General features: G+C 34.9%; 1 pseudogene; it reads left to right on the forward strand.

Annotated features, from left to right (window-relative positions):
• The first annotated feature begins 3,434 nt into the window (after window positions 1–3,434).
• Window positions 3,435–5,193, forward strand: LOC102522195 (annotated as a pseudogene).
• The last annotated feature ends 20,132 nt before the right edge of the window (window positions 5,194–25,325 follow it).

Here is a 25,325-nt window from a genome sequence, read left to right on the forward strand (position 1 = left end):
TCAGCCCTTCTTCGTAAGATTTTCTTTTTCTCTACCCTCTACAGTTTCTTTCTCAAAGCTGAGAGAAGAGAGATAAGATTTTTAAATGTAAGGCTTAAGAGAACACTGACGAGCATAAAAAACTACAAGACCCAAGAAAACAATTGCAGGGACTTCAACACTGACATCAAGATTAAAGGGATATGAGATTGGACAAAGGGGAAAAATATATTTTCAGTACCAATTATCAGTGACCTGGGGACGGGATCCATCTGCAATCTAATTTATTCCTGCACTCAGCAGATAATTTATTGGACACTTACTATGTTTTAAGCTCTCTTCTAGGCACTTGTCATCTAGTGGAGAATGCAATAGAAAGAGTCTGTGAAGGTGGGATTTCTCTTTCAGTGGGGAAAATATACAAGCAAAAAACCAACAACAGCAAAAAGCAAGAACAAAAACCAACCATGGCACATAGTGCTAACAAGAAATTATGAGAGGACAGAGTCATGCAATGGGTTCTGGTTTTGCTAGAGTTATCAGGGAAAACTCCTCTAAGGCATAACATCTAAGGAGAAATTGTAGCTTGGCAACTGAGGCCAGTGAATGCCTAAAGCTTTGCAGGGGCGATTCTGAAAGCTGAAGTTCACTAAGGGAACCCAGTCAAGGCATCAAAACTGGGAAGTAGGGAGAGTTGTTGAATCTAGGCAGAAGGTGATTATAAAAGATGTCTAGAAACAAGAATAGAATTGCTACCTCCACCCCAACTGTAAGAAGGTACTGGTAATGCAAGCGTGATCTAAGAAAGGGGTGCAGCTTTTTTCTCCAAGAAGCATTTAGTCTTGGGGAAATGTGGGCAGCATGACTTTAAAAGTGTAGATCAGAAAGAGTGAGAGATATTAGATAGATATATGGATCTTTCCAGAATTTCATCTAAATAAGTTAAAGACAAACAGGGGTCAAACCTAATTCAGTCTTTTAACAAATAGGACAGGTGACAACAAAATATAGTAGGCCATATTCTGTTCACTATGGTTCTGAGCACATTTCTTTCCTGAACGTCAGTGCCTTGGAAGGAAACAAACAAAGAAAAATATCAGGTACCCAAAGGACCTGGGAGAAGTGGACTAGCTACACATCTTTTTCACCATTGGTGATATTGTTTGAGTGGAGGGATATTGGCACTGATAATCTGCTGAAGTACCTGTGGCTCTAGCATCAGGAAAAATACAACCTAAACCCTACTGTCCTAAACCTTACTGTCACAGGAACCAAGGGCTGTTACCTAGTTAGTTATCTAGTTCAACAACTTTAGGGATTACTGACTAATAACCTTGTCAGACAAACCCAAATAACAAGGGATGGCTGAGGCCACTTGAGCTGCCTTAAAATTTAAAGTACTGTTGAGATAACCAGACATGGACAAACAGAAGACTGTATAGAAGCTAGTTTTCAGAGATGCATATTCACATTAGCATATTCTTTGAAAGGTTGATGTATTAGGGAGTAGAAGTCATTGAGGGATGTAGGGAGAAGGGGGTATGCACAAATGAAAGAGCTGGCCACACAGTTTGATGAAGAAAGCCCAACTTGAGATCTGTACCTCTTTCAGTGCAACATGCTGGCATGTTGGCAGTGTTCTTCCATGGCAGAGAAAATTGCCTTTCAGGATGTTTGGTGGCCATATATGTGGCATAACATCTCCCAGTGTACTGCTAACTGTGATGTGCACAGGGGTTCAGGTGAAGTGTTACTGTCCTTAGCTGTCAAATATTTGTGTAATTTCTAGGAAATTCATTGTATCATTGTAAGAAAAATGATTCTACCTCATGTCAAGACTCCTGGTGTTATTATAATTCAAAATTAGTCATTCTCTTTTTCTCAAATCTGATATGTGATTCTGTTTTCCTCCAATTGCAGCCCCACACACAATACACATTTTTTAAATGAACATGTTAGAGTCAGTTCCTAAGACAGTTAATCTTTTTCTTTAATAAATCTGAGGTCTATATTCTTTAGAATGTAAACTGGTAAACTGTTATGAAAACAGCATGGAGATTTCTTTAAAAACACTGAAAATAGACTTACCCTATGATCCAGCAACCTTACTCCTGGGCATATATCTGGAGGGAACTCTAATTCGAAACAATATATGCACCCCAGTGTTCATAGCAGCACTATATACAACAGCCAAGACACGGAAGCAATCTAAATGTCCATCAACAGAGGGCTGGATAAAGAAGCTGTGCTGTATTTGTATAATGGAATACTACTCAGCCATAAAAAGAATAAAATAACACCATTTGCAGCAACATGGATCGATCTGGGGATCATCATTCTAAGTGAAGTAAGCCAGAAAGAGAAAGAAAAATACCATATGATATCACTTATATGTGGAAAAAAAATTAAAAAAAAAGACACTAGTGAACTTACTTACAAAACAGAAGCATACTTACAGACAAGGTAAATAAACTTATGGTTACTGGGGGGAAAGGGGATGAGAAGAGATAAATTGGGAGTTCAAGATCTGTAAATATTAACTGCTCTATATAAAATAAATAAAAACAAATTTATTTTGTATAAGACAGGGACCTATATTCAATATCTTGTAGTAACCTATAAAGAAAAAGAGTATGAAAATGAATATATGTATGTATATGTATGATTGAAACATTATGCTGTGCACCAGAAATTGACACATTATAACTGACTATACTTTAATAAAAAAATAAAATAAAATAAGGAGATTATCCTGGGCCACCTGGATGATCCCAATGCATCCTTAAAAGTAGAAAAATAGGCAGAAGAATCCATCAGAGATTTGGAGGAAATGGGAGGCAAGAGAGATGACATAGAAGGATAGATGAGAGAGATTTGAATGAAAAAAGTCTCATTTCTGGTGCTGACTTTGAAGATGGAGAAAGAGCCAAAGAATGTAGGTGACCTGTTAAGCTGAAAACAATGTCCAGCCAACAGCCAGCAAGGAAATGGAGACTACATGGAATTTAATTTGGCTTCCTGAACATGCGTTGAAGGGGATTCTCCTCCAGAGACTCCAGACAAGAGCCAAGGCTGGCCAATACCTTGATTACGGCCTGTGAGGCCAGGAGCAGAGAAATCAGACAAGCCACTCTGTGCCTGGACTTCTGACATATAGAAATTTTGAAATAAAAAATTGTGTTTTTATGGAAGACACTATGATTGTGGTAATTTTTACAGTAGTGATAGAAAACTTTATGGGTACTTTAAACTTTACCCTAGGTGAAGCAAATAGGAAAGGGTGGTCATTCCCCAGAATCTTGAGAGGAAACAACAAAACATAGACGATCTCCTCTGAGTCTCCAATTACTACTCCTAATGTGATGGAGGTAGGGAATTGAGGAAGTGGATATTTTCAAAGATCCCTTCCAGATTTAAAAATCCCAGTTGTGTAATTATATTTAATTTTAAATAGTATGATAGAGGTGCCACCAGTGGGGGCAGGTGAGCAGTTGCATCCCAGAGGAGGCTGCTAGGAAGGTGGGGCTCTGAAGAGGGAACTTCATTGTCAAGTGTTAGGCCTTGAAAACATTGCCCAGGTATAATATGCCATTGGTGGTCATCTTCACAAGGATTACAAAATTTTAAATCATGTGTGTGGATCCCATATTTCTATTGGTGTAGTCCAAGGACCAGCAGCATCAGCATCATTTGGGAATTTGTCAGAAATGTAGAATCACTGGACTCACTCCAGACCTAATGAGTCAGAATCTCATTTTAACAAGGGCTCCAGATGATTTAAATACACAAGGCACAGTGTTATGTATTGAAGATACTACCTTTGGATAAGGTGGGCTACCATCTTCCAGGTCTTCATAGTGGTGAAGCAAATGGTAGAAGAAGGAAAAAAACAAGTTTTGAATTCAGTAATTCCTTGAAATATGCTGTGACATAGGAAATTTTTATGACCCTACAATGATAGAGCTGGCAGGGACCTTATCAACCTCATCTCACCCCCTCACTTTGTAAGGAAGGAAAAATCAGCTCTGTAGCAGTGATCAGAATCATCCATTCTACCTGTGCTACTAGACAAACAAAAAACCTCTGATTTAAAGAAAGTGTCAACAAGGGATTGTCCTTGACTTTTGTACTTTTTGGCATTCCTCAAATTCTTTTCACATCACTGTAAAAACTGCATTTAAGTTAGAAAAGTGAAGCAGTTGAAAAAGAAAAGGAAAAGCAATTCTAGTGTTCAAGAAACTCAGACCCTTTTGAAAGAAATAAAAAGGAAAGAAATCATTTTCTCCAAGCAGCTCAATGCAACAATTAATGTGATGAAGTGAATAACTTGGGAGGAGATTGCATAGTGTATGAATGCTGTATGAATGTAGCAGAACAGAAAACAGGGACAGAAGTGAAAAGAAGGTACCTTGACTGGTGAGTACTTAGGAAGAAGAAGAGGATGAAGGTGAACATTAAACTGGTTGGTTCGTAGTTTCACCTTCTCACATCCCATTTAGATTACTCTCTCAATGAAGAGATTGGTGAAAAGATTGGATTCCAAAATGATACAAATTTTGATCGCAAAATGTAGCAGATTTCAGGGATTCAGGTGGATCCTTAACTGAGGTCAAAGTGGAAGAGGAAGAACAAGATCCCCAGGGTCCTGAATTTGAGACTGAGGAGGAAAGAAAAATGTTGTCATTAGTCATACCAGATTCCAGGAGGGAAAACTTCCTGATTTCTCCCACACTGATGAATTTTTTACTCTGAACTCAACACCGTCTAGCTCTGCCATGAAAAGCCTTATTTGCTTATAAATGTAGAGAAACAAACTAGAGTTGGAAAAATAACAGCTGGATGTTGAGGCTGAAAGACTGAAGGTAGAAAAAGAATGCCTACAGGCTGAGAAAGAGAGGCTGCAACATTTAGACATGGAGCATGAGCAGCTTCAGCTAGAGAAGGAGCAGCTGCTGATTGAAAGAGAAACAATGTTACTGATAGTCAACTCAGAGAAGCCAGCTTTGAAAAATGAACTTGGTCAGGAGAAAAATCTGTTCTTCAACACTGGATATAGAAACAGAGAAGTTAAAACTTGAGAAAGAACACTTGCTGCTGGAAAAATATAGGCTGCAGTTTTTGAAATTTGAATCAGAGAAGCTTCAGTTTGAAAACAAACGCTTACAAGTAGAAAAACAGAGACTACAAATTCAGAAGGAAAGTCACTTGCAGTGATTTATCTAGGTCTTCATTTATCAAATGTTTATAAACCATAGGTTTTATATCAGGTAATTTAAAAATAGTTGCAGAATTAGCTGTATTGTTGGATTTTTGTCCTGTTTAATGTCAATGTTTTCAATAGAAAAAAATACTTCTTTGTGAGTAATTGTATGCTTAAGTAGTATATTATATAAAAACTATTTGCCCTAACATAAATAGTATAGCAGAAACTATTGTGCTATACCCTTTAAATTTGTAAAATTACATAATCTGTGCCCTCAGAGTTTACAGTCATGTCTAGGTAAAGCTCTAGCTCAGTAGTCCCCAACCGGGGTGATTTTGGCCCCCAAAAGACATTGTGGTGTCTGGAGACATTTTTGGTTGTCAAAACTGGGAAGTGGGACATGTTGCTACTGGCATATATGGGTAGAGGATAGAGGCGCCTACATCCTGCAATGCACACGAGAGCACCTTACAAAAAAGAATGATCTAACCCAAAATATCAATATTACTGAGGCTGAGAAACCCTGTCCTAATCTGACTAAGCATTTCTTAAGCTTTGTTTCACAGTTTCAAAATATTAAAACCTCAGATATTCACTTGAGAGTTACTTAAATGGCCCAAAACATTTAACTATGAAACATTACTGTGTAGTATATTGAATATAGGAAGTGATGAAGATTATAGGTATTTTATTCCCATTTTTCCATCTATAAATAACCTGAGATTCAGAAAACAATACAGGGAACATCAGAGATTGTCTAAAGTGGGTCACTTTGAAAAGCAGTTCATTCGTCTAGCTATTGATGCATTAGAAGCAACACACACTTTTTAAGCTTCCCCTTCTTTGAATTCATTGTCTTAGTTTAGATATAAAAATTGTCATATCAACCATGTACTGAAATTTTTATGTAAGTAAATGGTTAAAGCTAGTAAAAATGGTACCAATTTAAAAATTGTTCTAGTAGTCCATGAGCTTGAACTCAATGAGTGGGTCATTTGATTTTTAAAAATAGATAGTAGCTGTTTGGAACTGGAAGTGGGAGTTGGGAGTGGGGGGAGAATGTCTTCTGTATCCAGTAGTAATGATGATGATGATGATGAAATAATGATAGTAGCTATGTGTTATGAATTAGGGAAGCACTTACTGCACACTATCTGACCTAATCTGTAGAGCAAGTCTTGAGAGTATTTATCTATTATTATTGTTGAATCTAAGGCTTAGAGAAGTCACACAGTGAGTAAATGGCTGATTTCATAAATTGTGGTGTATTTTGGCTGTGTCACTCCCTGAGGAACGGAGTTTGTATCTTTAGTCCCTTTGGTATGTATTCTGAGACCAAGGACTTGCTTAATCTGCTGATTTGCTGTCAGTCCTCTGAAGGTGCTTTTCCCACAATCCAGGTGATTCTAATGCACACTAAAGTTGAGAATCACTGCATGAAATCATTTTGTATTTTCCATTTCTAGGGCTGATATGTAGCCTTAATACATCTCTTCTATTGACAGATACTACCTTGATTCTGCATTTGTTCCTTGTTAATTAAAGCATGGCTTGAAACCATAAGTGATATTTGAGTATGGGTATATAAGGAAAAGATATACTTCTACTTAGTTACCTTAGCTTTGAAATAGTGTTATTTTTCTATACCTGAAATAAATGCTTCTACATAGAAATAAAATTTGCCTATACTAACTGAAAAAGAAAGATGTAGTATGATATATTAATGGCTTTATACTGTTTTGGATTACTGAATTAGAATTTCAGAGCAATAGAAACCTTAAGGTTTATTTAGTTCATCCACAAATTTAATTCTTTTTTCTAACATTTTTTATTGATTTATAATAATTTTACAATGTTGTGTCAAATTCCAGTGTAGAGCACAATTTTTCAGTTATACATGAACATATATATATATATACATTGTCACATTCTTTTCTCTGTGAGCTACCATAAGATCTTGTATATATTTCCCTGTGCTATACAGTGTAATCTTGTTTATCTATTCTACATTTTGAAATCCCAGTCTATCCCTTCCCACCCCCGCCCAAATTTAATTCTTGAATTCTCACAGCACCTACATTTGTTCATGCATTCATTCTCTTATTCATTCAATGAATAGTTACTAAGCTACTGTGCAATATGCCAGGACCTGTGGATAAGGGACTCCTTCCCCTCTAGCCAAACAGTGTAGCCTTTGAAGTCAGAGGGTGTCATGTTAAAAGACTCTTCAAAGGTATGAAAAACCCTCTTGTAAGGATGTCTTGACATAAGCAAGCAATATTCCTCTACCCACTCCTTATGACAGGAGTCACACACCCAAATGCCTTCAGAGGAGACGCAGATAATGTAAATGAGTGAAAAGGAGCAGATGAACTAGAAAAGGGGATGCTAAAGAAAACTGAGGCAAACAGGAGAGCATATGTCTCATCTAAAGTGGTAGACACTACCTATCTTCAGCCAAATGTTGCTATACAGAGATGTGAGCCCAGTATTAACTAAAGAACAACAAGATAGCATGATTAAGAGTGTAGATTCTGAAGCCAGATTCTCTGAATTTGAATTCTGGCTCTGCCATTTACCAGCTGGTGATGAAGGCCAGTCACTTAGCCTTTCTGTTCCAGTTTCCTAAATTCTAAAATAATAATGATGATGATATCTTTGCCATAAATCTTGTATGAGATTTGAGTTAATTTGTGCTAAAGGGCTTAGAAAAATAACTAGTACATAACAAATACTGAACACATATCTTCAGAAATGTTTAGAGAAGTCAGAAACTCAAGTTTTCTCAAGAAACTTCCCAATTTAAAAATGTTTGCAACTACCAATTTTTATGAAATTTGTGTAGGCCTAACCAAATGTCTATGTACCACATTCACTTCCTTAAGGTTTCACTTTGCACAGCAAGGCCATTGGCTCTCCCCTCTTTGCATTGGATGGTTAGCCTATGTTACTAGGGCAACGTGAAGCGCCTGTTTTGGCATCTCTTCCCCATCATCTCTTTTCTTTTCCATCAGATGATGCATGTTTCCTTACCCCAATATCATCCTCCCATGCATTGTCCTTTGCCCATTACACTTCACCTTTCTGTCTCAAATAGCCACTGCCTCATGTATACACAGGTATCATCAAGGTGCCACATGTGCATAGGCAATGCAACAGTTTCCCTTGTCTTTAAACCTCTTCCTCTTTCCTGTGAATCCGTAATGTCTTTACAACATATCTCAAGAAAGTCTTCTATTCTTTACTCGTTAGTATCACACAGGAAGCATAAACTAACACTGGTAGATAGTACTGACTGAAAAATAGTACTAGCATTAGACGAAAGAAAGGTAAGTTTTAAGTTTTGAAATAAAATTATTCAAGCACCAATTCTTCCAAATCACAGCAAGATGCATTATAGGAAGGAATTATATGCCCAACATTACATTTGGAGATAATGTGGACATAATTTGGACATTACATTTGGGAGTTAACAATAGAGTTAAAATATTAATACTACGTAAGTTGCAATTTATAAATAGCAATGCAAAAAAGATAACTATAATTCAAAGAAAGAAAATCCAGAAGTACATTAAAAGAATAACATGCCATGACCATGGAGCTTTAGTTTCCCACTTGTAAAACAAAATCACACAGCTAAGATGCCTGGTTGCACTTAAAATTCATGACCACAAACCTCAAATTGGCACTCAACGCTGCCTGGCATCCTACTATGTTTCCCAGTAGGTCAGCTTACCCACTCTTCTTTTTAAAGATCCCATCTTCTTTCCCACTCATTCTCAGCTAATGCTACCTCATACTTCACTGAGAAAATAATAAGCTTCAGAATTTCCTTGTACTCTCCCCACTCATATTAAGTGTCTAAAACTACTAGTACGGATCTATTTCTGCTCGTATCAAAAACCAGTCCCAAACTTGTATTCTGAACACTATATTCTCTCATCTTCTCAAGGACTTCGTTTTTTAATTAAGCTCCCTCTTTCATAAATCACTATTCTTTTCCTTCGTCTATATCATTATTACTAGCATACAAATATGGCCTGACAGGTCCTATCTTACCAAAAAGTGACTTCCCTCAAATTACACAAACTACTTTAGCTTCCACTCTATTTCTTTAATTACTGGAGAGTTATTTCCACTCCCTATTTTTTCCATTTTATTACCATACTATCACCCTTCAGTCCATTCCAATCTGGCTTTCTTCCCAATGACTCCACTGAAACCAATCTTGGCAAGGTTATTAATGACTTCTGTGTTGCCAAACTTATTGATGAATTTCTGTCTTTATCTTAAATGTTTAGAAACATTCATTTCAGTGGCCTACTCTTTCTTTCTCAATCTCTCTCCTCTCTTGGTTCCTGTAATATCAAACATTATGGGTTTTCTTCCTGCCACCCTAAACACTCCTCAGGCTCTGCTAACTGCTCTTCTTCCAGAAATCTTATCGTGTCTATAGACTTAGTCCTGGGGTTTTTATTTTCTTCTCTCCTTTTTCTTAATTGGAGTATAGTTGATTTACAATGTGTTAGTTTCATGCGTACAGCACAGAGATTCAATACTTTTGCAGATTATATTCAATTATATGTTATTACAAAATAATAGGTATAATTCCTTGTACTATACAATAAATACTTTTTGCTTATCTATTTTATACATAGTAGTTTATATCTGTTAACGCATACCTCCAATTTGTCCATCTACCTGTCTAGTAAAGACAAGTTTGTTTTCTATGTCTGTGGGTCTGTTTCTGTTTTATATATACATTCCTCCTAATTTTTAGATTTCACATATAAAGGATATCATATAACAGTTACCTTTGTATAACTTATTTCAATGAGTATAATATTCTCAAGATCAATCCATGTTAGTACAAATGACAGTATTTCAATTTTTATGGCTGAAAGTTCAGAAGGGTTATGCCTCCAGCTTTGTTATTTTTTTCCCTCAGAGATGCTTTGGCAATTCTAGGCCTTTAGTGGCTCCTTATAAATTTTAGTATTATTTGTTCTAGTTCTGTGAAAAATATCATGGGTATTTTGATGGAAAGTGCATTAAATCTGTAGATTGTTTGGGGTAGTATGGGCATTTTAACACTATTATTTTTAATATTTAACTTTTGTCATTTTAATTATGATATATCTTAGTGTGGGTTTGTTTGAGTTCATTGTGTTTGAGACCCTCTGTGCTTCTTGTACCTCAATATTGGTTTCCTTCTTTAGGTTTGGTAAATTCTCAACCATAATTTCTTCAAATACTTTTTGTTTTGTTTTCGGGGGGTGGGTTATTAGGTTTATTTATTTTTATTTATTTATTTTTTAGTGGAGGTTCTGGGGATTGAACCCAGGACCTCGTGCATGCACTCTACCACTGAACTATATATACCTTCTTCCCTTCAAATACATTTTTGGTACCCTTCTCTCTCTTCTCCTTCTGGAACCCCTATTATGCATGTTTGATGTTATCCCAGGTATCTCATTTTTTGCACTCATTTTTTTTTTTCTATTTGTCATTGTGTCTGCTCTTCTGATTGGGTAATTTCCATTATTCTATCTTCCAGATGACTTATTCTTTTGTGTAATTTAGTCAGCTATTCATTGCTTCTAGATTGGTTTTTAATCTCTGAAATTAAATGATCTATTTTTGTTTGGTTCATCTTTATAGTTTCTAGTTCCTTGTTACAGTGATCTGTGTTATCAATATTCTTTCATAACTCAGCATTTTTGTTACCACCTTTTTGAACTTGGGGTATAGTAGACTGGCGAGCTCTGTTTCAGTATTTGTTCTTTCAGCATGTTTCTGTTGCTCTTTTAATTGGGAGTCATTCCTCTGTCTTTTCATTTTACTTAACTTTTTTTTATCTCTATGAATTTCGGAGAAAGAGTTATCTATTGTGGTCTTGAAAAGGAGTTTTTATGTGGGGGTATCCCTGTGTAGACTGTTTGTGTCTGATGTCTTTTGTGTGAGGGCTGGTTTTGATATGGATGGCAGCCACATCATTCCTCATTTTGTCCTTGTTATTATCTCCTTGATAGGGGATGTGGTTGGTGTTGGACATAAAGCCTGTTCAGGATGTGTGGCAGAAATTCTCTGCTTTGTTGCTGTTGCTGCCTTCTCAGGGAAGGGGTCTGTTTCCCAGTTGTTGGAGTAGAAGCCCTGAGGGTCGGACTCAGTCAGTCTTCATTCCCTTTGAGTGGGTACCCTGCCTTAAAGAGATGACTGCTTAAGCACATGAGGCCTGCATGCTCACAGAGGACCTATGTGCTGCCTATGTAGGCACCCATGGCTCTGCTCAAAGGCAGCCCAAAGTTGCATCCCTTCCTCTCTTGTGTTTGTACCAGATTTCGTGAAAGGCTGTGGCATGGAGTGGGTGAGGCTGGAGTGTTTGTTAGGCTGGGACTGAGGGTTGGGACATTATGGCTGCGAGAATTGTGATGGCTGGGCCGTTGTGAGATCTGGGCTGCCTCTGTGGTAATCTTCTCCCAGGACCTGTCTGCCCCAGATCCAGCACCAAGCTGTGTTATATAGTAGGTGGGGCCAGAGCAGTCCCTGGTTGTGAGTGGGGATTGCAGCATGTTGGTCACAGGGGACTCTAGCAGCTGCACTGCTGCCAAAGGTCTGGGCTGGGTCTGTGGTACTGTTTGGGTAAGCACCAACAATGGCTGCTCCTGCCCCACCCAGACCACACCCCAGGCTCCCTGGTCAGCTCTGTGCCACTAGATAGAGTCTTTCTCCAGGACCCTCTGCCCTAGATCCCATGCCAAGCCATGGCATGGAGAGGGGCTAGTGTGTTTGCACAGCTTGGATTGGGGAGCATGGTGAGATGGCAGCTGCTAGTGCAGAGCTTTCTCTGTTCTGTCTGTTGGGAAGCTAGCAATCATGCATTCTTCTCCAGTGGAGTCTAGGCTTCTCCAGAAGTTCTCCCAGAAGCCATGGGGTTTATCTCATATTCATAGTACCACAGGACTAAGATGCAGAGCCTATGGTTTGACCTACTCCCCAGGGTGAGTGTCCAACTCTACTGTCTTCCTTTTCCTCTTAGACCCTTCACAAGGGCACAGGTCTTAGCCCGATGCTTTTTTTTCTTGTCCTACTTTATTACGTAGAAATCTTTCTTGCAGCCTTGGTTATATAAGAGTTCTTCTCCCAGTTTTCAATTAGTTGTCTATGAGAATTGTTACACGTGTAGATGTGTTTCTGATGTGTTTGTGGGAGGAGGTGCATTCTATACCTTCTTAGTCTGCCATCTTGATTTTTCTCCAGTAACAGTCCTCTTTTCTCCTTTTTACCCTCTTTCCTTCCCTTTGCTTCCCTCTGCTACCTTTCCCTACATGACCCTATATAATTTTATAGCTTTTAAATATGAGCTACATATTGATGATGCCCAGATATATATGCCCAGCTTTGCTTTCTTTCCTGAGCTCCAAATTTATGTGTCCAACTGCCTGTTGGACATGAATATCTAACTTTCACATTCAGTGTGACCTTACAGAACTCTTCATTCTCAGAATCTTTATTTTCATCTCCCACTTCACATTGTTTTCCTCATCTTCCTGAATTACACCATTATATATCAAGTTGCTTAGAAGTTATCCTTGATTTTTCCCTTTTACCTTGCTCCCATATCCAATTTGTCAGCAACTCCTATCCATTTCCACCAGCTTTTTAGTCTGAAATTTCAAGCCCACAAGAACAACAAAAGAATAATAAAATGAATACTTACATATTCTTTATTTAGATTCATCAATTATTAACAAATTCTTTCATCTTTCTTCCCCATCCCCATGTCTCTCCTTCTGTGAACCATTTAAAAGTTCGTTGTACACATCATGAAACTTCACCTATAAATACTTTACCATGTACCTCCTAACAACAAGAGTGATGTCCCACACAACTATAATGCCACTATACAGACAAAAAATTGACACTGATACAATATTATTTAACGTACAGTCCATATTTGAATTCCCCCAACTATTCCCATAATATCCCTTGTAGCTTTTTTATTTTCGTCTTATCCAGGCTCAGGCATTGTATTTATTTGTGGTGCTTCTTTAGTCTCCTTTGATATAGAACAATAGTTCTTGACTTTTATTGCCTTTCATAACACTGACATTTTTTCAAGGGCCCAAGTAGTTGTTTTACAAAATAATTTTTAATTTGGATTAGTATGATTGTTTCACTGTGTTTAGATATGTCTTGTCAGTTATACCTCCAGGATACATCTTAAATGTTTCCATTAATTTCTGTCTCCACCTTTACTATCCTAGCCCAAGTCATAGTTAATTCTGATCTGGACTAATATGAAAACTTTCCAACTATTTTTTTTCTTGCTCCACTTTATCTGTTTTTCCAACAGCAGCCAGACTGATCTTTTAAAAATGCCAATTGGATCATACCATCCCTATACTTAAAACCCATCAATAGCTTCTGCTTCTCCTTTAGAAAAACATCCAAACCTCTTAACATTTTACTCACTACTTCCTCCAGGGCCACATTGCCATTTTGAATTATATCAGTTCTTACCTGCTTTGGGACCTTTTCATGAATGGTATGTTCCTTTTGGAATGTTCTTCCTCTTGTTTTTCACCTGGCTGTCTTCTACTCATCACTCATATCTCACTTTAAATATATTTTAGAGTAGACTCTTGTGACCATTTATTGTAAAATAGATATGTCCTATGATTCTCTTTCACAGCCTGTTCCTTCCCTTGATACTCTTATTGTAATTTGTAATTCTATATCTATTTGTAATTATTTAGTTAATGTGTATTTCATAAAGGTAGAGTATGTATTTTATATGCCATTGTATTCCCATGGTAAGTCAGTGCCTAGCACATAGTAGTGAACTCAGTAAGTATTTGTGAAATGAAAGAAAGAGATTGGTGGGAAAGGTTATAGACCCTCAGAATGTGTTTAAGCACACATTAGATAGATAGATAGATAGATAGATAGATAGATAGATAGATAGATATACATATCACTAGATTTGTCCATGAGGCAGAAATGATTGAAGTATCCTGTTCAACTGTCTAGACTTTTCCATTGCACATACTTTTATTGTTTTTTAATTAACTCAGTACCACAGTTACAGTTCAGAATGCAAAGGCCTAGCCCTTCCATGTGACTTGTAGACCTCCAATGGTAGTATGTCTCAAACGTAAATAATATGCATACTACTTTTAATGAAAAAGTGTTGTAACCCAACAATTGACTTAATTTTTTTATTATGGTGATATTTAAATATGTACAAACATGATACTATACCCAAACTCTTTATGCTTATAGTCCTTCTAAAACTATAAACCAAAGAATATTTCTAGATTAAATGAAAAATGCTCAATTAATACAATTCAAAACAACATTGTTTTTGGTAACAAATCATTTGCCATTTGCTAATGAATATGTTACTGACTACCATGGTGCATGTTACTCTGAATGTTCATGTCTGTACCACTGTATACTGTGAGACTCAATTCTCCCACTGCAGTTTTTTAAAATTTCAGCCACTGCAGAACTATTATTTGTGTAGCCAGCCATGATGCCATTTAGTCTTCCTTTGGTGAGAATTTATTATTTACATATTCATTTCACTGCCATTCTCATCTTACTCCACTATAGTTAAAATAGTGGAATATATAATTAAAATAACATGTGTAACACAGATTCCAAAATTGATGGCAGTGCTCACTTATGAGGTGGTCAACCAGATGATCCAGAATGTGATTTTTGTTAAGTTATATTACTATCAGAATGAAAATACACAAAAATGAAAATATCATAGAGAACTTGCTGCCACCTGCGATTATATTTATGGATCCCCAGAGGGTTCTGAGCACCTCAGAGAAATAGAACATATAAGATTCAGAGATTCTACCATACAGATGTAACATATTAATTGCTAAGTGGATATTTTTGAAAAGAGATTGCTTTTACTATCAAACAGATCAGCCTTGATGATGGGTTAAGTATTTGGGTTTTAGCTGTAATAATTACAACAATGACTACTACCAATTTAGTGATCATCTACAATGCTCTAGGACCTATACTAAGAGATTTTTCAGCTCATTTTATCTATAGCATTTCATTTTATCTTTACACAACCTTTTTACATAGCTAACACCCCCATTTTTCATTTGAAGAAACTGAAGCATAGAGACATAAATGAATAGTCTAAGACTATAGAGCCAGTTTATGAAGAAATTATGTTTAAATTGCAGGCTGACTAAAATTGACACAACATTGTAAACTAACTATACTTCAATAAATTGGAGGCTGACTAGGATTTGACTGACATTAGAACTTGTATTTTATTGCTGTGTTCCACTGATAATAGACTGACTAATTTATCCTGCTATCTTGGTGGACACAAATAGTTCAGCAAAAAACATTACCCGTGTGATTTTAAAAATTTATTTATATATTTAAAAATTTTTTTTATTATTAAGGTATAATTGACATATAACATTATATTAATTTCAGGTGTACAACATAATGATTAGATATTTGTACACATTGAAAAATCACTAAAATAAGTTTAGTTACCATGTATCAACATACATAGTTAAACTTTTTCTTTTTTCTTTTTCCTGTGATGAGGACTTTTACAATTTATTTTTTTAACATTTTTTACTGATTTATAATCATTTTACAATGTTGTGTCAAATTCCAGTGTAGAGCACAATTTTTCAATTATACATGAACATATATATATTCATTGTCACATTTTTTTCTCTGTGAGCTACCATAAGATCTTGTATATATTTCCCTGTGCTATACAGTATAATCTTGTTTATCTATTCTACAATTTTGAAATTTATGATCTTAGCAACATTCAAATATGAAATACAATGTTATTAACTATAGCCACCATGTGGTACATTATATTCCCATGACTCATTTATTTTACAGCTGGAAGTTTGACTCCTTTTACCCATTTCAGCCATCCCTGGCTTCCCCTCCCCTCTGGCAACCACATATCTGTTCTCTGTATCTATCTAAGTTTGGGGTTATTTTTTGTTAGTTGTGTGATTTTTTTAAAATAGTGTTTTAAAATATTCCTTTCCTTCAATGAAAAATCATGAATTACTGCTACATAAAACCAAGAGAGATGAATCTTACAATCTCACAAATATAATGTTGAACAAAAGAAGCCTGACATTAAGCAATACATACTATTGGTTCCATTTATATAAAGTTATAAAACAGGTACAACTAATCTCCTATGTTAGAAGTCAAAGTAGTAGTTATCTTTGGAGAGAGTTGTGACTGGAAAGCAAGATGAGGTTGACAAATGAGTGGCTTGGTAATATCCTGTTTCTTGATCTGACTGCTGGTTACACAGGTAACCGGCTCATTGAGTTCTACAAACATGATTTGTATATTTTTGTATATACCACTTTATACTTTTAGCTTAAAATTATTTCTTTCAATTTAACAATATGGCTGGGTATAAATTTACATCTTTTTCAGGTCGATGTTCCTGTTATTTGACTACTACATAGTGAAAGTTTTAATTAGTAGCTGCAAACAAATGTTCTCCTGCTTATTTCATTCAAAGGCCAGTAACTTTGATGAACATAGATGCAAAAATACTCAACAAAATATTAGCAAAACAAATTCAACAATACATAAAAAGGATCATTCACTATGATCAGGTTGAATTTATTTGAGGATCTAAAGGATGGCTCAACATTTACAAATTAATCAATGAGATATATCACATTAACAAGAGAAAGGATACAAATCGTATGGTTATCTCAACAGACACAGAAAAAGCATTTGAAAAAATTCAACATTCATTCATGATAAAAACTCCCATCAAAGTGAATATGGAAGGAACACATTGCAACGTTATAAAGGCCATTTATGACAAACCCACAGCCAACATCATACTCAATGTTGTGTAGATGAAAGCATTTCTGATAAATTTATACCAAGGCAAGTATGCCCACTCTCACCAGTTCTATTTCATGTAGTATTGAAAGTCCTAGCCACAGCAATCAGACAACAAAAAGAAATAAAAGGTATTCAAATTGGAAAGGATGAGGTAAAACTGTCATTGTTTGTTGATGATACGATACTTTATGTAGGGAGTCCTGAACTCTCCACCCCAAAACTATTAGAGCTAATAAATGAATCCAGTAAGGTGGCAGGATACAAGATTAATATACAGAAATCTATTGTGTTTCTATACATTAATAATGAAATATCAGAAAGAAGATGTAAAAATACAATATCATTTAAAATCCTATCAAAAAGAATAAAATACTTAGGAATAAATTTAACCAAGGATGCGAAAGACCTATACTCTGAAAACCGTAAAACTCTGATGAAGGAAATTGAAGAAGATAGAAAGAAATGGAAAAATATTCTATGCTCTTAGATTGGAAGAATTAATATCATTTAAATGCCCATCCTGCCCAAAATTATCTACAGATTTTTTGCAATCCCTATCAAAATACCCATGACAACTAGAACAAATAATCTCAAAATTCATATGAAACCATGAAAGATCCCAGACTGCCAAATTCTTGAGAAAAAAGAACACAGCTACCAGTGTAAACATCTCAGACTTCAGAATACACTACAAAGATACAATAATCGAAACATTGTGATACTGGCACAAAAACAAACACATAGATCAATGGAACAGAATAGATAGCCCATAAACAAACCCATACCCCTATGGTCAGTTAATCTATGACAAAGGAGGCAAGAATATACAGTGGAGAAAAGACAGTCTCTTCAACAAGTGGTGTTGGGAAAACTGGACTGTCACATGTAAAACAATGAGATTAGAACATTCCCTCACACCAAATGCAAAAATAAATTCAAAATGGTTTAAAGACCTCAGTGTAAGACAGGAAACCCACAACACTCCAGGACAACAAAATAGGCAGAACACTGTTTGATATAAATGGTAGCAATATTTTCTTAGATTAGTCTCCTAAGGCAAAATAAATCAAAGCAAAAATAAAAAAATGGGACTTAATTAAACTTGAAAGCTTTTACACATCAAATCAATCCAACAAAAAAAGAAAAGACAACTTATGGAATGGGAGAAAATATTTGCAATTGATGCGACTGACAAGGGCTTAATATCCCAAACAGCTCAACTTGAGTATCAAAAACCAAAAAACCCAATCCAAAAATTGGCAGAAGACCTGAATGGACATTTTTCCAAAGATGAAATGCAGATGGCCAACAGGCACATTAAAGGATGCTCAACACTGTTAATTCTTAGAGAAATGCAAATCAAAATAACAATGTTTTATCACCTTGCCCCTTTCAGAATGGCTATCATCAAAAAGTCTACAAATAACAAATGTTGGAGAGGATGTGGAGAAAAGGTTACCCTTGCACTCTGTTGGTGAGAATGTAAACTGATGCAGTAGCTATGGAAAACAGTATGGAAGTTCCTCAAAAAATCTAAAAATAGAACTACCATATGATGCAGCAATTCTACACTTGGGTATATATCTGAAAAAGTAAAAACATTAATTTGAGAAGATATATGCACCCCAATGATCATAGCAGCACTACTTACAATAGCCAAGGCATGGGAACAACTCAAGTGACCATCAACATAAAGACTGGATTAAGCTATAAAGAAGAATGAAATAAACCATTTGCAGCAATGTGGTTGGACCTAGAGAATACTATTCTTAGTGAAATAAGTCAGAGAAAAATAAATACTATATAATATCACTTATATGTGGAATTAAAAAGTACAAATGAATGTATATGCAAAAGAGAAACACTGAATCATAGTTTCCTACATCAAATTTTTTAATTAAAATTAATTTTAAAGGTTAACAATTGTTCCTTATTAATTTATCATTACAATTATTGTTAGTACATAATTGAACAAAATAATGTAAATGCATCACTAGCCTTTATAAATTTTAAAAAGTAAAAAGTTAAAATTTAATTGAAAATTCATTTGAGGGCTTTTTTCCCCTATTAGTTTATTTATCCAAACATGGATAGTACTCATGGCCAGTAATTTTTTTCCTTTAAACTTTTTATTAATATAAGCACGAACATATATAATAAACATATTAATAGATGGGAATGGAACGATTTTGTTATGGTAATTTCCATCCATCTTTGATTTCCTTGCAGATAATATGCCAAAAATCACATAATGATCTTCATGAATTATTTTAATCATAAATTCAATTAGTTTATTCTTCAATTTTGTCCAAGACAAAGAATTGGAAATTACAGACTAGCAAAATGATTTATTACCTAGTGATTAGAATCACTCACTTTCTCAGCATGGATACCAATAAATGATTCAAATTTCCCCTTTGTAAACAAACTCAAAGTTTTTATCCCAAGGGCAAGGCAATATAGTCAAATCTTAGATGTATGATAGAAGTATCCCATTATTTTGTAGAGTGGGAAAAGGTCAATTGCAAAAAGGGGATGCCTTACCTGAGGGGTATTTTCGGGCAGATCAGTTTTAGGAAAGGAGCTATATGGAAATTGAGTATCTAGAAATTGATTCCCTTTAAACTACTATCTTTATCCTCCTACTGTTTGAAAAGACTTTGAATAGACAAACTCAAATTTGAAGATTTGTCTTAGATAATACAGCTACCACTTCTGTATCTGCTGTCACAACTGATTTCGGTAGATCAACAATGGATATTACCTTTGCAAGAGTTTGAAATTTCCTAACTCTAGTATCTTTGTTTTATCCTGCATCATCTACAGACCACATGACTTTCTTATAAACATTGCATTCTCCTTTGATTTGTACTTGAGAATTTTCAATGTCTGATGGGTTTGGACAATAACACCAAAATTTGCCAACAGGTGCCATCTGTAGATGTTAATCTGAAGACTTCAGACTATGTAACAGTAAATACTTGCAGTCTTATTTATCTAATATAGAGATATGCCAAAGAAAGCTTGGAAATATATTTATTTTACAATTCAACTCTCTTTATTTCTCTATTGTCATTGAAAATTCCCAAGTACCTCCTTTTTTTATGATTTTTTACGCTGACACTAGAGTCTTGGGATTCCACGTGCAAATGCATGTGGAGGAAGTGTCTCCTCTCACTGCTGCCAAGTGTATTTCTATTGGTATTCTGATCTGCATCTTGTAGTTAGTTTTCAATAGTGACACATTCCATTTGACTGCAATATAGCTAACTTCAATTCTTAGCTATACTGTAAATTAAATAGGCTTTGTAGAATTGTCCTGGAAACTTAACCTCTGCTTTTGTAATTATTTGTATGTTTATAATTATGTCAGTTCCAGAGCATTTTTAATTCCTACAATATCTCCTATTCTATCCTTAAGGAGATTAAGCCTTGATGCCCTCTAAAGTGATATATGTTCACCTTCTCTTGACATGTTCATTTTGTCAATCAATTCTAACTTACTGTTCTGAATGAGATTGAAAATAGCAGTTGTTCCTCCTACACTGTTGGTGAGAATGTATTTTGGTGTAGCCATTATGGAAAACAGTATGGGGAGTCCTCAAAAAACGAAAAACAGACTTACCATATGATCCAGCAATCCCACTCCTGGGCATATATCTAGAAGGAACTCTAATTTGAAAAGATACATGCACCTCAGTGTTCATAGCAGCACTATATACAATAGCCATGACATGGAAGCAACCTAAATGTCAATCGACAGATGACTGGATAAAGAAGTCTTGGAAATTTATACAATGGAATACTATTCAGCCATAAAAAGAATAAAATAATGTCACTTGCAGCAATATGGATGGACCTAGAGATCATCATTCTAAGTGAAATAAGCCAGAAAGAGAAAGAATACCATATGATAACAGTCATATGTGGAATCTAAAAAGCGAAAAAAAGAGGACACTAATGAACTCATCTACAAAATAGAAACAGACTTGCAGACATAGTAAACAATCTTATGATTACCAGGAGAAGGGGGTGGGAAGGGATAAATTTGGGAGTTTGAGATTTGCTAATGTTAGTCACTACATATAAAAATAGATTAAAATAACATGAAATTTCTTCTGTATAGCACAGAGAACTGTATTTAATATCTTGTAATAACCTTTAATGAAAAAGAATATGAAAACGAATATATGTATGTATATGCATGACTGGGACATTGGGCTGTATACCAGAAATTGACACATTATAACTGACTGTACTTCCATTAAAAAAAAAAGAAAGAAGCAATTGTTTTACTCATTTCTACATTCTGATGAAACACTTTCTTGCTTTTCTTTCCCATGTCCACTCCTCCATATTACTTATCTTTAATTATACTTGAGTATTTTCTCCTCCCTCCTATTTTCATTTTAATTTTCCTTCTTTTGATTTTATAAACCTAGAGGGAATTTAGTTCTAAGTTATTTTGAAAAAAATTCATAAAATGCAAATTATGACATAGTTTATAATATAAAATCTCATTCTACCCAGCGCAGTGAGGCAGACTTTCACTCCCATCTCATATCTTGCTCAAGTCCCAGTTTCAATTGCAAGTCCTTCAGGGTCATATAACTCTAATGGTAAAAGTCATGGAAAGATAAACTGAAGGAAAAATAAGTATTAGCTGCTATCATTATCATCACCATTGTCATCATCATCAACAGAGTGCCAATACATATATTTATACTCCCCCTAGTGTGAATACTCCACATTCTAATAAAATGAAACAAGTGTGTTCTTGTTTTTTTTGGAACTCACCTCATTACTTCAGTGCTTCTACTCTTCAGGAGATGGAGTGAGGGAAGGGAATGCTTGAACTCCTCCAGAGAGGGTCAAAAAACTCCAGTGCCTATGGGACCAACTTATATAAGCAAATGAATGACGTGGACTTGGTAGAGTTAGAATACATGCCTTATCTGAAGGGGACAGCTACTGCTCAGCTCCAGTCAAATTGTGGACCTTTAAGTATATTAGTCTAATGTAGCCAGATCATCGAATTTTGAAAGAAAAGCCTGAACTCTGGACTTGTATAGGAAATTTGCCAAGTATTAGGTGTTGCAGGCTAAAGCCAGTCCATGAATTTCCAGTTTGTAATTTATGCCCTACAGGTTAAAGTGGGTATCTAGCACTAGAATTCTGAACATTCAAGAAAGCCTGACTTGTTCATTCTCTTTTTATAGGCAAATTAAATGAAAAATCAAAATTATTAGATAATTATAGGGAGCATAGAGTCAGAGCAAGAATGATAGATAATTTGAACATACATCTCTAGAACATAATATATATCTACCAGATAGACTATCTTCACTCTGATCCTTTACTTTTTTTCTGTTATAGTTTAACTTACCAAGTAAATTTACTTCATTTATTTTATCTTCAGAGGAGAGGGTGTATTAAAACAATTGATGATGTCTCTCTCATGAATTTACTGACAGTAACTACAACTCTGAAGTGTATGCATATTAGTCCCAATTTTGCTGATGAAGAAACTGAGGTTCAGAGAAATGAAATGAACTGCACTAAAGTCATACAGCTATAAGTGATCAAGCCAGAGTTGAAATCCTGGTCTTCTGGGCTAAGTCTAGGCTCTTGCTGTTATATCACTGTTGTCTCTTTAGTTCTGCTTGTATTATTTGCTCCCATGTGCATCAGTAGGAGTGGGAAGCAACCATGGGATTTCCCTTAAATTCTATAGATATGCTTCAGGAAGACAACACAACATTTAATTAGTACAGTCACCTCAAGACCTCAACAACAGAAATTACTTCTTCAGGATAAATTCCTAAAAAAGAATTGCTCAGTAAAATTGTCTGCATGTTATATTAAGCAAATTGTCCTTCAGATAAGTCATAACTAACAGGTAATCTAATTTCCAGCAAGATATGAAGTATCTGTTTCTTCAAATAATAATATTCTTATAGTGCTCACTATGAATGGGGCACTGTTCTAAGTGCTTGACATATGTAAATTTATTTGATTTTCAAATAGCTCATTTCACAGATGAGGAATATCAAGGCACAGAAAGGTTAAGTTACTTGCCCAACATCAAGTAGCTAGTAAGTAGAAGTAGTCGAAACAGGATTTGAAACTAGGCAGTCTAGATTGACTATGTCAAGACTCAATGTTACATTGGTCTCTTTAATTTTACAGACAAAATATTTCACAGTTATTTTAATTTGCATTTTTTTATTTAAAGAAGATAAAATATTTTTCTTTTTCCTTCCTCCCTCTCTTTCCTTCCTTCTATCCTTCCTTCCTTCCTTCTTTCTGACCTTCCCCCTGCCTCTGTAACATTAACATACTAATGTCCTTTGTCTATTTTTCTCTTTGGATGTTCATTTAAAAATTGATTTGTAAGACATGTGTTATGTCAAGAATACTAAGACTTCATGTGTTAGAAATGTTACAAAAAATTTTTTTAGTTTAACCTTTCAATTTTTTTTAATTGAAGTATAGTCAGTTTACAATGTGTCAATTTCTGGTGTACAGCATAATGTTTTAGTCATACATGTACATACATATGCTCTTTTTCAAATTCTTTTTCATTATATGTTACCAAAAGATATTGAATATAGTTAACCTTTTGATTTTTACTGTATTTTTAACATACAGAAGTTTTAAATTCTTTACTCAATCTATCTTTCCATTGGTTTTTCTTTGTTGTTTCAGAAAGGCCATAACCATGCCTACATTATATAAATATTTGCTATAATATTTTTCTGCAAATTTTATTATTTCATTTTTCATATAGAATTTATTTTGGCATTTAACATGACAATTCATGGATTCATGGAAAGAGTCACTCTTTTCACATTTCCAGCACTGTTACGGATTTATTGTCTCATGTCATTTTTGTCGTCCAATGGGATTGGGTAAAGACAGGAGGTAAAAAGCATAAGCTTAGTTGCCAACTTGAATAAGAAAGCTGATTTTTAAAATAGTTAATTATTTCATCTCTTATTCATTTTCTTACAAGTTTCTTACATGATCTGTTAAGGTTTTCTACTTCTTGAATGTATTTTGGTCATGTACCCCTTCCTAGAAAAGTAATACACTTATCCATTTTTCTTTGTTATTAGCAAAGATTTGTACAAAGTATTTTCTTATAATTTTCAGAAATATACCCTCATCTGTGATTAAATCTACTTGTGCAATTCTAGTTTTCATGTAATTATCTTGTTGCTCCTTCCTTAAGTTTCAGCTGATTAATGTGCTTCTCACTAACAAAGGCATTTTCGTTTAACCGCTGGAGTGCTCATTTTATTCAGTTGTAATTTAAAACATTAAAATGGATATTTTTGGAGTAAAATGCAAAAAAATATAATTTATAAGATAAAAGAGGAAAACTCAAGGCAATGTGCTTTTGGCCAAACTCATTGAAACAGGGAGTAGAATAGTGGTTACTAGGGGCTAGGGGGTGAGGGGAAATGGGGAAATGTTGGTCAAAAGGTATAAACTTCAAGTTATAAGATGAGTAAGTTGTGGGGATCTAATGTACAGCATGGTGATTATAGTTAATAATGCTGTATTATATACTTGAAAGTTGCCGAGAGAGTAGATCTTAAATGTTTTCATCACAAAAAAGAAAAGGTAATTAAGTGACCTGATGAAGGTGTTAGCTAATGCTACAGTAATCATTTTTCAACATATAAGTGTATCAAGTCAATGAATTGTACACCTTAAATTTACACAATGTTACAGGTCAATTATAACTCAATAAATTTGGAGGCAGGGAGAAAAAATGGCCAAAATAACACTAAATCTCTAACTTTATCTACTGAGCCCAAACTGTGGTCCACCCTAATATTTTCTTAATTTTTAAAAAAATTTTTTCTTTTTTGAGAAAATAAAAAAATCTAAAAAAATACAATGATATTATAACAAATACTCATTCCTACTATCTAGAATTATTGCTATTTTGCCATATTTGCCTCCATTTTAAAGATGAAATATATTTTTAGGGATTTAGTTAGATTTCCTTTTAATTACTGTCCTGTGGCCTATTCCATTTCCTCTTCTTCATGGGTGCAAGTTTGGTATGAATCATCCTAGTATATTTTCAATAGCTTCACATACACATGAGTGCATCTATAAACACCATAGAACGTAGTGCTAATTAATTAGATTTTTGAGATCTGTATATATTAACATATTTAGATGTAGTTCATTCCTTTTATTTTCTGCAATCTATTAATCACATTAATCATAC

Source organism: Camelus ferus, chromosome X (genome assembly GCF_009834535.1).
Source record: "Camelus ferus isolate YT-003-E chromosome X, BCGSAC_Cfer_1.0, whole genome shotgun sequence".
NCBI lineage: Eukaryota > Metazoa > Chordata > Mammalia > Artiodactyla > Camelidae > Camelus > Camelus ferus.